A 14,079-nucleotide genomic window follows, 5' to 3' on the forward strand; every position below is an offset into this window, starting at 1 on the left:
TGCCTATAGCACACTGCAAGTACTAAGCCCATATGGAAAATGAAAAAAATTGGCTAGAGCTACTTCATTACAAAAGAATATAGGTCTTTAAACCTTTTTCAGAGTTAATCTAAAACTTTACACCTATTAATTGCTAGGTATAACATAGGCTGGGACTATATAACCTGTAGTCTACTTCGCCCATTTTTATCAATAGATAGAGTATGTCCACAAAATCCTTGTAAAAATTACTGCTACAAAAAGTGTAGGATAGGGATTTACTACTTATCAGTGTATTACAGTACAACCTTCCTTTACCAAAAGTTAGTACAACATAGCCCATGACAGATCTAGGCCTTTGTATCTTACAAAACGAGCAAATAAGTACTGCAACTCCTTACATCATAAAATACTGCACAAAATCAGAAATTTGTCTATGCTGCCAAGTATTTAATATACAGGGTATGGCTAGCAACCACATCCTAGTACTCTTGCAGTAGACCACAAGAATTTTGATGTTTCAGCAATGGGTTAGTGCTATGTTTAAGGCTTATACAGTAGTAATCATCAGCCTCAGCCTAGTCCTCCTTTGTCTATAGTGTGGGTATAGAAGGGGGAAGTACGAGCAATGATCCTATGAACACAGTACAGTACATTATGTTCAGTTGCTAGGACACTAAACAACACACAAATACGGATGTCCTTTGGAGTCACTGAAAAGTGACCACTGAACCATTTAGGACAAATGAAAGCTAAATGAATAAATTCCTTGGTAGTCTTTTATTCTCAATCTTATACAGATTTCTTTCAAAATATAAAATAATATAAAGTCTGTTGCCTTCATAAAAAAAACTGTACTAAACTCGAAACAAACTCTTTACATTACCGTATATATAAAATTAAAAATTCAACTAAAACAAAAGTAAGTTACGGGGACTGTAGTGCTACAAATGTAAAATCATCACCAATATTCTTGCCAGAAAAGGATAGAAAATCAAATACAGTACATTTCTAGGTTTCTGTCATAGAAAATTAAATACAGTAAATTTCTAGACTTCTTTCAATTATTACACAGTATACTAGGCAAGAACACCCACTTACAGACTAAATAGAATAACTATGAGGACAATGTACATGTATTATTCATGGGCTAGTAGACATCCATCCCCAGTGAGATGGAAAAAGTTAGACGTTTGACAGCTGCTAGGGCAGCAAACTCATAAATCAATTATTACGTGTTCAAACCTTTAAGAAACTAGTAAAGAATACAACCAAATTTTTAATGGAGGATACTACTAATGAAGGCAGCCCATACAACTTTACAAAATCCCACACATTCATCCTATACTATGAAAATAGAAAATATATTCCAATGTCAAATCAAGCCCAATCATATAAAACAAACAAAAAATGACCAACCATATACTGAGAAAATTTACTTCGCTTGGCCTCCTGATTCATTCTTTGCTTGAAAATTGCAATTACTAAATCACCTATCTAAGATTCCTGAAGAGAACCTACAGTCAACAATTGCTGACCTGTTGGTCCGAGACAATTTCATACTGTACCATCCATGGCCCGACCAGAATATTAGTAATCCTCTTTTGGAGCATCCAAGTCCCTGTAGCCAACTCTGCAAAGAGAAAAATAGAAGCAACGAATATTATTGCGTCTGGCATGTAAACCTGCATTAAGAATAGAGGTGAAAAGGGGGAGGGGATGGCAACACAAAGGAATATAATAAGGATGTCAACCATAATCCTAGATTCCATGCCACAGACCCTCCTAAAAGTAAAGCAGAAATTAATCTTATTGGTGGCTATTAGTCCAACAGGCTATTATGTTACAAAGAAAGTAATATTTCTACAAAGGCCCATTAAAACACCAATGAACAAACAAATGCTGATAACAAGTACTACATTTAATAATAAATTTTTCATGACTGTATAAGAAATATTATTTTCTTAAGGCAATAACAGTGTACTGACAGGAAATGTTATCAACTACAAAGTCATTGCCATTCTCTTGGTAATGTAAAAATGCATTGCATCAAATCAAAGCCTACTCCTAAGTAACCGATTTGCTAAACACTTGCAAAACCACTTCAGAATTAATTGCTCGTTACAAATAATCATAAATTAGAAAATAACACATAACTGCATCAAGCACCCTTACAAAGTTTTTAATTGTTTTTCAGTGCACTGCAGCACAATTTCTCAAAATAGGTAGACTAAAACCTTTAAAATATGAATATTGAAAACCATTCATACATTTTTAGTACTACAAAACCCTTGGACAATTGGATACTATAAATCATATTTACTGTACATTCGTTTCAAGACAGATTACTTCAATATCTTTGCTCTTCGTTGAAATAGATGAACGTAATCATACCCAGAAACTTTGTTGTAAAGGGTGCCACAGTTCACAATAGACTATTAATTCAATATATAAACAAATTTAATTTGACTATTACACTTGATCAATTTGATATACAATTTATTAATGCTCCAAAAAACGAACGACTTTCATAGATTAATCAATATTTTTGTGACAGAAAATAGATGAGAATTTTACTAAAAAACATACCTTTAAAATCAACACACTATAAAAAAAACTTTGAAATAATTTCTTGCATTTTTACTACAGTACTGTAAATCTTATCAAACACATTTTATATATAAAAATAGATTTAGCATTAGGTAGCTAGAAACAAACTCATCAATACTGATATTAAAAGTCCTTTGTCTAGTTACTCAAAAACGATTAATAAAATAAACCCTTCGCAGATCTTGTTAGGTGTTAACTTTATCAACTATGCTATCCCAGACTAGGACCAGTCTTGAAGCAATCCTCTCGACATTGCAAATAATGCAGCTCGATGTAGGTTGTGTTACGATGATAATTACATAAACTCTTTTTACTTTTCCAAAATTATTTTTCAAATCATTCTCAAGTTTGTCTAGAAAAGAGTATACCAATCCGACCCTCCAGAGCTCCATCCCTCTCAGTATCTGTAACCACAGATTATCACTTTACAAGATCGACTTGATGTTCTGGCTAAATTAGTCTTCATCATCATTATTCCTTTCATGATTTTGTCAAGCTTGAAAGCTGATAAAATAAAAATGACCAACACACCTGACAATATTTATCCAAAGAACATTTCCCAACAAGATAAAGTTATGAACGTTTTCCAAACATTTCTGAACTTTGCTTCATGTTTTATACTGAAGGAAATTCAGTCAGGGAACTAATTGTATACTAAAGTCCTAAAAAATTCTACTGATTTAGACAATTGAGGGGTGAAGAGTTCGATGGAGATATCATATGTGTAAACTCAAAACTAGGAGGAGATTCAAGCAGAAAGTGTACAACGCAAAAGACAAAGAGAAATTCTATTGCAGTAACACATCCCAGAATAATATGAAGTGCTTTTGCATAATTGTCTCATTTTGACTACCAATGAGTCACTTATTCAAGATGATAGCAATCAAGGGATTATTGCCTCATAAAGGCTTGGCTGAGAGAAATCTCAATTTTTTTCATCCAAAGATTATATCTGTCAGTTTCTTGTCTTTCCATGTCTAACTACTTTATATTATAATTACTATAATTAGGATTCATTTGTATTTCAAATACTGTCCACCAGCTGAAGCCCACATGCTATGTCCTTCCACCTGTGATAATCTCTAAAACATTATGGCTCATCCTAGGCTTGAAGGAAAAAAAATCCCTCATTCTATATAATGCAGAAACAGCACTACATATATTCCAGTATAAATGAGAATTCATTAAACCTAATTGACAGCTGAAAGCAAATTAGGCTATATACATAATGCATTAACAAAGTTAGATCTGAAATTATAGGGAGACTCGTTTTTACAATTTGCAGTTTCTTCCAACGCTCCAACTGTTCATAATCACAACTTACACAAAATAGGTGACCATTGCTTTACATTCAGATCATTTGGATGAATTACTTTTGAAATTTAACAAAAGAGTGAGAAGTAACACTTCTTGGCTCTCTCAAAAATTGTTGAAGATTTTAATTTGTTCCACATTTAGAGGGAGAGTAAAAGGAATAAATAATGCTGGAAGATGGCATTCACTCTTACTTGAGGGAATAAGCTGTCATCAACTGGATGACAAAATTAGGTTGGGTTGTTCTCATGAGACAAAATATAAACGATTTCTTCCCATAAATAATTCTGGGTACTGGAAATACCAGCTTTGGAAAGGTTCCAATGCTGTTACAGTTGTGACTTTCTGTGGCATTCTAACTGTATTTTTATCAATGGCTAATTATGTCATATACAATAACCTGGCACAACAGATTTTAGACCATACACTGAACAGAGTTAAAGGCTGGAATTCCCTTGTAAAAAGAATGTGTATAAAACAAACCAAATTTACATTGCACCTGTCCATCATATATTTTTATCTGTTATCATCATTATTACTAATATTTTTAGTACAGACTTTGCATTACATTTACATCATTGGCTCACACAAACTATATAGAGAGAGAAATATTAGACAGGCCACTATTTTCTCTTCACCATCCACTTTGTCTTCGTTGACTTTAGTAACATGGGTGTAAATAATCATTTACTCATTATATTAACTTAATTTCTCACTTTCATGAACTATTTTCTCTGCAGATGCAGTAGGTTATCCTTCATTTACAAATCAACTATCATAAAAGTCATAGGATGGATAACTTCTCTTCAGATGCAATAGATTTTCTTGCAATGGTGTACAGTATTTCAAGTCATATTTGCAAATCAACTATCATACAAGTCAAGGATGAAAACATACTGAAAATCTATTTCCAATCAATACTGTATGATTTAGCTATCTTACAGTAGTATGGTTCATTAGAATTCCTTTAAATCTTTTCTGGGCATGATGCATCTCACCACATGCCAAAAAAATAGACCCTATGCTCAACAAGGCATGCAATCATTACAGGGACACTGTGTCCCACTCCATCCAAAACCCTTTATAAGCTCACTGGAATTGTTTACCCGGCCCCCTAAAAAAAAACCCGGAGACATACAAAAACAAAATTGAAGAGCGAACAATTTTTGGACTCGAGACACCTACTACATCCTCACAAGGAAGAGCTGTGCCACAGTGGAGGGATTTCCAGCCCAATCAACAGTGCAGAGTGATAGAATGGACCAATAGAGAGACTCTTGATAGGAGACTAAACACCCCTCTCCCCAACCAACACAGTGTAGGAATCCACTAAAGAAATTGCTGGTGGGGCCCTACTTCCCAGATATGATTGGCATGCCCTCAACCGAGCCAGAGGTGGAGTGGCCAGAACAGGTGCAAATCTGGTCAAATAGGGTCCTAAAACTGACCAGTCCACCAAATGTGGAATAAATATCCAGACTATCAATCATATTAACCAATCATGTCAATTATCTCATAATCTGGACAACTCTGGCTTAGTCAAATTCAATGAAAGAATTCTTGAATGGTTGGCTGTTTGGCTTGATAAGCTATTATGATGACATTGAAAACATTATGAAAACACATAATCCTTAGGTACTCCTTAACCCATTTCCCTATTCTATTTCCAAAAATAAAAAAAGGAGATTTGAAGCACACATACAGTAACACCTCAACTTCTCAAACTACATACAGTAGAATTAATCAATTAGGAAGATATTAGTCTCTTAGACATTAGGGACAATCTACTCTTATTCAAATATCTCTATATTAAGCATTATTTTTCCATGTCTCCCTGTATACAAATATAGATTAGACTGCTTTCTTTATTTCTTCAAATGCCTGAACTTCAACAGAATCAAATGTTTCCTAAGATATTTCAGTCTATTTCTCTTTCATTTCAAAGTTTTTCTAGGCAGTTTCCACCTGCAAGTTCTACAGGCAAATTTTAGTCTGTGTAACTTTTTAAACTACTCATGGGAATCTCCAAGATCTACATCAACTTTTAGACTTTGCCGTAATGATTCCAATTGTATAAACCCTTACTTAACAATATACAATGCATCTATCCTTTTTAATAATTTTTCTCACTATTATCATTCACACAGGATTTTAACAGTTCCATTGCAAGTGTAACGACAATAGATCTCAAACATCAATCATTTGAGAAAAACTTGTTTAAACATTGTAAAGAATTTTCATTTCTTTTTGTAAAGGCAATGCAAAGTACTGATGTACAAACTCAACTCTGTGTGAAAAATTTGAAATGTTTGCGGTGTTGTTCAAGCAATGTTTCAAGAAATGCTCTGATTAAATATTCTAATACTGTAACAATCATAATTTTCATCTCCCGTCAAACCAAAGCAGCCTTTGTTCTTTTTTTGATTAATTAACATTTTCATAATTGAGATATAACATCAAAGCTTTTAAACTATCAGACAGAATCTCCCAAGAATATTTTCTCTTCCGAACTTGGGTAAATTTTTTGAAGCATGTGTTAAATCTGAATGATGGTGCAAACCTTTGCAGAAGCAAGTTGACAGGATAAGGAAAACAAATATACCTTATTTCTATGAAACTTATACCTGCCCTAGAAAATTTCATTTAATATCTTTTAAAACTCGGCATTAGTTAATGAATTTTTATTTTCAAATAACTGATTACCTTATGTAAAATGAATACATTTCATGTTTAAGTTTATATGCTTCTAATAGCCTTCTTCTAGTTATTATACTGTACTGAAATAGGTTCAATATCTTACAACCCACTTTTTCTTACTTCAATAGTAGTTTTACGCCTTCTTATATCACTGCTCATTCATGTTAAAACAAAATGGCAATGCATACAAATAACGTGTCACTCTAGAACAATAGACAAGTATTTCTGTCTCCTTGTCTCATTAAAAATAAAACTCTTCTAACTATTCAAGAGGAACTTTTTATCTGCTTGCAAATTACTTGGGATAAGGGAATACTACCGACACAGCGAGGGTAATGGACAGAAAGTCTCAGAAAATATGATGCACAAAGTTTCTTCAGAAATTATGATGCATCAGTTATTCTTCTGTTTCACTGGTATAGTAACTCTTTTCGCTGGTGACATGGGAAGGGATTCAACACAAAATTATCTTTTCCCATCTTTATTTATAAAATTATGTTGAATCTTTCATACGTGTTTCAAAGCATAACAATGACAAATGATACTCTTTAACAACTGGACATTATGAGAATTCATTTTGGAAGAATGGATAGTGGTCAGACTGTCCATTTGCAACCTAAACAATGGATGAAACTAAATAAGCGTCTTTCCTCTTTTTTTTGTGAAAATCTAAAAAAAACATGTTTCGATTTCTTCTTTCTTATGAAAACCTATAGCACCTAGCCATCCTGAACCTTTTTAATACTAGTCCAGCCTTACTTCAAAATGAAAACTATTCAATAAAATTTACAACTTACACAATTCCTAACTTTCTTCAAAGCAAGCACACAACTACATAAAATCTACTAGTTTTTCCTTTTTCAAACTTCTGAATGTCTTGACAGTTAGCGTATTCATAAAAAACAATTAATTCTTACTAGTGGCTTGCATATTCAAGAGTGATTTAATGGAAAATAAAAAATTAGCTGCTGTAAATGTCATAGACACAAACTTTAGAGTGAAAAATATAAAACAAAATTTACAGTATACATACAGTTGCATATAATGTCTGGGGTGTGACCCTTCTAATCTAAAAAATTTAGCAAGTCATTACCAAGAGATGTAACATAAAATGGCTGAACTAAGACCTTGAAATTGGAATGGTGCGTACAATTGGCCGATGTCGTCTACGTTAAAAGAGATCTGTATCATCAGGTGCATCCAAATCATGGTATCCAATGACTTCCCGTGGATCGCCCGACCTAGGGAAACAAAAATCATTACTTAGCAAGTCAACTACTTCAGATAAGAGAACGAATTGGCCATTACGCAAAACTAATAACTTATTTACACCATTACAATAAAATGTTATACTGTAATCTTCAAAGGAAATATTGCTCAAATAACAGATAATGAGAGCAGCAACTCTTAAATTATCTGTACCAAAGAAAAAACTCAAGAAAAATCCTGAGGAACATAAACTACAACTACCGGTTCGTTAAAGAAAATAGTGAGACGACTGTAACAAGCTAAGCTGGTTAACACTTTTATCTACACTTTCTTTTTGATCCTCACATCACCACCTTTATACATAAACAATTCTTAGCTAAACTCAGAATTCCAGGAAGGCAAAGACCATAAAATCTCCCTAACAATGAATGTTCCCAAAACCTGTATGATGAGAGCAACACCAGTAAGTTAACAGTTGAAAGTTTCGTTGATTACCCACTAAGGTGACAAAACAAGACAACACAAACCCATATTGCTAAAGCTGTAATATAAAATCTCTACTGCTCCTTCAACCCATTATCTCTATTACTTTCCTGAAAAATCAGTCACACACTACCAAGTCAGACAATGTCAAAAGTAAAGAACTTCTAATTTCCTTTTCAAGAAAAACAAATGATAAAAACTTGCTAAAACTTTCCCATCCTATTTGTTGCATAAACCTTTGTATGCCACAAAAAGAAAATAATATAAACATTTTGTAGTACTTTTCCATAAAGAAATTACAAAAGTTAGAATGACCCAAGTTGAAATATGAAAAATCACTGTTTCCCGAATAAGCCAAATCATCTTAAACTGCCTAAAAATAGAAAACTATATAAAGACTGACTTTTAACCAGAATTTTATTTTTTTGGCCAACATTCCTAACGAGCCTATCATTATACTTCATGCACAGCAAGAAATAGAAACTTTAAAATTTTTCCTGCCTACTGAATTTTTCCTGCCTACTGAAATAAGAAAAGTTTAAATCAAAATGTTCTTCAGTGATTAAAGGGATAACTATACTTGTGCACTTCAGATACACTTAAACCTTGAATGAGTGAGAACATGGAAACCTACATCAATTCAAGGGGGACCTGTGATCCCTTGAGTACAAACTCATTCTAGGTTGGATTTGGGGAAATGGCAAAGTTTCTGTCTTTACCGGTGCCGCGGCACGGATAACTATTTACGGGTCAAAGTTCTGCTTTCTTGAGCTTATCAACATTAAAAGATTAAACAGCATAGAAGAGGAGAATGCACCTCATATGAATGATAATACAGATGCCATACTAATTAATAAGTCAAGAAAAATACCAAAAATAAAAGAAGCGTGTTAGTATCTTACATTGGAGCCAAGAGGTGTAGAAGGTATAAAGGTATGCTTTAAATGTAAAATGGATCTTTTTAGGTCTCCCCAGATAACGAATAGTGGTCAATAAAGGTCAAAATTCGATTAGCACCATAATATAAAAATTCCCATGTGCGAGTTATAAATTTCAGTGACATTCTTCACCAAACCATACTACTGTAGATCTGATCTGATCTGATCTTATCTTTATTGTGCTTACATCAGCATCTTCTCCAGTCCTTTCTGTCCTGTACTCAGTTTACCTGAGCTTTATCTGGCATAGATCTTATCAAATTTCTTACGTCTATGATTTCCTGGTCCCTCTTACAAGTATTTGTCTTATACTTTCCAACCTAAGACTTTTTCCAAGCATCTTTGAGTTCTTGATCTTTCTTCCAGGCTATGAACACAACATCTCTTTCCCAATTCTTTCCACAATAAGGCCTTCGCATTACATTCCGAATTTTTCAAGAGGAACCCCTATGCAATGCCCACTTGCAGCAAATCTCACTACAGCCTGGAGCGACTGCTAAGTGAAACTTTATAACATTTACGACTACCTTTAGATAAGGAGGTAAAGAATTATGACATTCTGATCAATTTACCTCATACCTGTAGTATAAGATTAATCCATCCAAAAACTATCTGTGTATAGGTTCAAGATCAGCAGATCACAGACAAAAGTGGAAAAAAGTTAGTAATTGTTGATTTTTAAAACACCCAAATTAAAGAGAGAAGTACAAAAATACTTTGATAAAGCACAATTAACTTTAAAAAAAAATCAATGATTTTTCAGAATGCAATAATTTTGTCCGTTAAAACTAGTGGTCAACCATCGAAATTGAATGATGTGTATCAGGTTACAATAGAAAAGGGCTTTATGCAGAGTATAAATGTATTTTGTCGTATTCAATCGACACTTTTTGACCCCTTCGCTATGATGATGTAGCCCGACTTCAAAACAAGTGTGGTACTAAACACGATGACGTCCAAGATCCATCATTTACAAATATAAACCACATGGAAGTTAAAATCACTCGTATATCCAACAAGAATACTGCACATGGTCATATATCACACTTAGGAAATTTCACTAAAAAAGCTCTTACCCTCCCTGATATCAACCCCCCCCACCCTCCTTCTTCACCTAACCACAAAATCTTAAAAGTTTCTAGCCTTTATTCATGATTGTGTTAGGGCTATTTTCAGTGTTTTTATGATACCACATGGAATAATACCACACTCTCTAGCCAGTGGTCACACTTCCTACCTGAAGCATTAATCAAACCTTCCCGACAATCCCGTTCTTAGAGACATAGGGGTCCTCACATCGCACCCCACCACCAACTGAAACACTCGAAATTCTAGTCTTTATTCATGATTATGTAGGGGCTATTTTAGTGTGTTTCTTTGTTGCTATACATGTTCAAATCCCACAGAAAGCATTCTATAAAGGGTGACATAGTGTGTCGTCCTTCAACCATCCACGGTTCTCCCCTTCTTGACTTGCGCACAATGCACCAAAACACCACTCATGCAAGTTGTTGAAAGCTTTGCTTGGTTGAATTCCACCATACCCTTATCTAAAATCACTCCAAATTATCTCCATACTATACCTAAAAATATCTCAATCCATATAATTAATCCCTTATTTTTCATAAATTTTCAATTTTAATATCATAACACTGATCACACTTGTAATTGACATCTGTAAACACGATGATACACAATGTGATTTTTTTCTTATTTTCTTAGCTATCATTCCTACAATATACTATTTTCATGTTTTAGACATACAAAATTCAGTAATATATATTATATTAGGATTGTTCATTGTTTTTATGAGTAAAAGTAAGCTTTACAGTCATTATTTCCATTTACTGACATTCTATGCAGTATTTTTTCAAGTTCTTAAAGCTCATTCCCTATTTCATAGCCCTGAAATACCCAAAAGAGGAATGATCCAGTTCACAGTGTCAATCACACAGAAGTTGGAATGGCAGAAGAACAAATGTCTAAAGAACGAACTCACACACACACACACACACACACACTCTCTCTCTCTCTCTCTCTCTCTCTCTCTCTCTCTCTCTCTCTCTCTCTCTCTCTCTCTCTCTCTCTCTCTCTCAACAGCTATTTATCATGAAATTATTACGGAATATCACTTCAATATATATTCTTTTTACACACAAAATCAGTTTACCATTATTTAGAGTAAAAGGATGTACTGTAAAACAGATTTCTGAAAATTCTTTCAATTATCACTTCACAATGAATGGAAAGAATACTTTGATTGTTTAAAGTGCAATACAATAGAATATAAAAATTTTTACATTTTATTGAGTAATCAGCTGTAAAACAAACAAACATGGAAATGTATAATAGGGTCATTCCACGGCCCCGCTTAAATGGAAAATCGCATATAGTGATACCTCTAAATACGAGTTCTTCTGCTTTCGTAATTTTCACGCTGCGAAAAGAGATGAAGACTTTACCGACTCACATTGGTTATCTTCCTACTCAGATGCTAGCTACCACCATAAGATCCTGCTCTCCTATTGGTCATTATCTACAGTACTGTATCCCATTATGCATCTATGCATTGTTGTTCCTTTTCCATTTCATTTCGGCAGCGATATTGTACGCATTAACTTTGTGATATTGCTATCATGACTACTGTACTGTATCGTTGTAATATGTTACTTTATTAGCCATGGGTCCTAGGAAAGTTGCTGATGAGCAGGGAAAGAAGATATTTTCTATAAAGATGTAAGATGGAAATAACAAAGAAGAAGCTGGCATGTGGTTAAATGTGATCACTATGGAATACTGTATAGCCGAAAACAGTCTACAATAGGAACAATCCTAAAACAGAAGGAAGCCATCAAAGCAGCAATACCTTCTAAGGGCTTCTCTTTTCTCCAGCAAGAGGTGCCACATCTACGATGAGATGGAGAGACTGCTACTTGTTTGGATTACGGACACAGAAATCGCTCGAGACACGATAATTAAGACAATAATCTGCCAGAAGGCCATCAACATTTTTGATGATCTTGTGCATGCGCAGGCTGAAGACAATGCAGAAGGGACATCGAAGCAGGCACCCCGAGAGTTCAAGGCTTCTGCAGGGTGGTTTGAAAAATTTAAAAGACTGTCTGGAGTTCATTCGGTGGTGCATCATGGGGAGGCTGCAAGCGCAGACACAAAAACGGCCGAAGCCTTTGTTAAGACGTTCGATGCATTGACTGTTTAGAAAGGCTACAGTCCCCATCAAGTCTTCAACTGCGATGAAACTGGGCTTTTCTGGAAGAAAATGCTTTGTCAGATGTACATCACGGTAAAAGAAAAGAGGCTACCAGGGCATAAACCTATGGAATACGGGATTACCCTTGCACTGTGTAAACGCCAGTGGGGATTGTAAGGTGAAACCCCTGCTGGTGTATCACTCCGAGACTCATTGAGCCTTCAAGGTACACAAAGTGACTAAGGAGAAGCCTGGGTAACAAGAACCTGGTTCAACAAGTGGGTAAACCTTTGTTTCAGCCCGACAGCAAAGAAATATTTGGAAGAGAATCGCCTTACCATGAAATGCCTGCTAGTGTTGGACAATACCCCTTCTCACCTTCCTGGCCTAGAAGAAGATATTCTAGCAGAGTACAGTATTCCTTCATCAAGGTTCTCTATCTTCCACCTAACATCACCCCTTTCCTTCAGCCCATGGACCAGCAAGTGATTTTGGACTTTAAGAAACTCTACACGAAATATCTCTTCGAGACATTTTGAAATCACTGAGACCACAAACATGACCCATCGTGAATTTTGGAAGGAACATTTCGATGTTGAGATATGCCTTAAAATCATCAATACGGATTGGCGGGATATTGAGACGCACCTTGAACTTAGCTTCGAAGAAGCTGTGGCCTGATGCCGTCTCCACACAAGATTTCGAGGGCTGCCATGTAAGTCAAGATGAAGCTGAAGCTGATGTCGAAGAAGTTGACGATCCTAAACAGGTTGTTCAATCCGAGGTTGCCGAGATCGTTACACTCTGGACATTCATGGGTCTGGAAGTCGATGGGGACGACATTAATGAGCTTATCGATGAGTACCAAGAGGAACTTGCGACGGATGACCGGAAGGAGTTAGAGGCCATGCAACTAAAAGTTCAGGAACAGTTCTCTAGTACCAATGAGGAGGATGACCCTATGATCACAGCTGAAATTAAGGAGGCTCTAGCTTGCTACCATAAAATAGCAGCTTTTATAGAAATGAGACCCAGAAAAAATTGTCACATGTCGTTCGCTTGAAATGACGTTTGACAGAGTCCTCTTAGGAACGTTTTAAGAAGCAGGCAGAAATAAGCTTCCTTACATACTTATCAAAGAGGCCTTCGATACTAATAGGCCAAGAGGAAGCTCAAAGTAATCCAAAAGGAAAGAAAAGTGGCAGTGATGAAGAAAATTAAATTTAGAAAATACAAAACAAAGTAAGAAAAAAATATTTTCATCATAAAATAAATTTTTTAACATACTTACCTGGTAGTTATATATATAGCTTACGTCTCTGATGTCACGGGAGAAAATTCAAAACTCACGCCAATCGCCGATTGGATAGCCAGGTGTACTAACAGTGCGCCCTAGTGAGGTCCCTCAGAACCATCCGCTGTTCCCTCATATCTTCCATGCCTCTAGTCTCTAGAGGGGAGGAGGGTGGGAATTTAATTACAGTGATACCTCTACATACGATCTTAATTCGTTCCAGAAACTACTTTGTATGTTAAAACGATCGTATGTTGGAGCAAATATTCCCATAAGAATACATGGTAATTGATTTAATTCGTTCCTCAGCCTAAAAACCCATAATAAATCCTTAATAAATGGCT

General features: G+C 35.1%; 1 long non-coding RNA gene across 3 annotated transcripts in view; it reads right to left on the bottom strand.

The window, feature by feature from the left end:
* Positions 1–740: 740 nt before the first annotated feature.
* Positions 741–14,079, bottom strand: part of LOC137617152 (uncharacterized) — a 43,137-nt gene continuing 29,798 nt past the window's right edge. The window contains exons 3-4 of one of the 3 annotated variants that reach the window (XR_011039577.1): positions 7,751–7,841; positions 741–1,612 (exon numbers count right to left, since the gene is read on the bottom strand). This is a non-coding gene — a long non-coding RNA (uncharacterized lncRNA). Of the gene's footprint in view, positions 1,613–7,727; positions 7,842–14,079 lie in introns of all 3 variants that reach the window. The other 2 variants (XR_011039578.1, XR_011039576.1) reach the window with 2 other exon arrangements.

This window comes from Palaemon carinicauda, chromosome 23 (assembly GCF_036898095.1).
Source record: "Palaemon carinicauda isolate YSFRI2023 chromosome 23, ASM3689809v2, whole genome shotgun sequence".
In the NCBI taxonomy this organism is placed as follows: Eukaryota; Metazoa; Arthropoda; class Malacostraca; order Decapoda; family Palaemonidae; genus Palaemon; species Palaemon carinicauda.